The sequence below is a fragment of the Arachis ipaensis genome, chromosome B09, assembly GCF_000816755.2.
Source record: "Arachis ipaensis cultivar K30076 chromosome B09, Araip1.1, whole genome shotgun sequence".
Classification (NCBI taxonomy): domain Eukaryota; kingdom Viridiplantae; phylum Streptophyta; class Magnoliopsida; order Fabales; family Fabaceae; genus Arachis; species Arachis ipaensis.
In genome coordinates this window covers 708,767-709,797 of record NC_029793.2, presented here as the reverse complement: position 1 = coordinate 709,797, position 1,031 = coordinate 708,767, and positions in this window count along the sequence as shown.

Below are 1,031 nucleotides of genomic sequence, written 5' to 3'. Positions count from 1 at the left end.
TACTCTGTTTATTTTCAAATATTGTTTTTATTTGAGTTTTAGATGTTTTTGTTGGAGTTAAATCTCAATTTGGCCCTGAAATTTAGTCCGATACTCAGAATGACCCTCACAATTTCGTTGGCCTCAATTAGACCCCCCAAATTTGTAATTATGGCTCTGGCTTGTCTCCTGCGATCATCTTCGTCAGTAGAATGCTGATTTGATACAATTACATTATGGTGGACACTACTTAAACGACGCCGCATTGGTTTTGCGTTCAAATCCTTTAGAAACCACGTCGTTTCAGTTTTTTGTCGGTTAAAACTCTCTTTCTTTCCGCTAGGACGATCATAAGTTGCAAAATATCAAGAAAACCCTTACACTGTATGGTTTTCAAAGGGTTTGAGCGCGAAACTAATGCGCCGTCGTTTAAGTAGTGTCCACCATGTCATGCACTTGCGCTAGATCAGCATTCCGGTGACGGAGATGATCGCAGTGGTAAGTTGGAGCCACAATTATAAATTTGAGGGTTCTAATTGAGGCCAACAAATTTGTGGAGATCATTCTGAGCATCTGACCAAATTTCAGGGGCCAAATTGAGATTTAACTCTAATTTCTAGTTTTAAATAACTTTTTTAATATAATATTCAATCATTGGCTAAATAGTGTTGGCTCTTAATACTTTAAGTTTTTTTAAATATATGTGTAAAATATTTATGTAAACAGCATACCCATCAAAATTAAATCTTCATATATTTTGATGATTGTGATTTAAATTGACTTTACATGCATGGTATATATATAATGTTATTACAACTAACCTTTGATGGTAACAAGTTTGTCGTTTAAATATAAAATACATTTATTTTGTCTGTAAATTGAGGCAATAGAAAAAGAAACATGCATCCAATGCAAATGCAATTTGAGAATGGAGACGAATCGTCTACTATTATGACTGACATTTTTTTAATCAAATTCTAGCTTCTTCTTTTCTTATTTACTTTGATATATTTTATTTTTTATTATTGAACTTTGCCATATTTTATTCAATA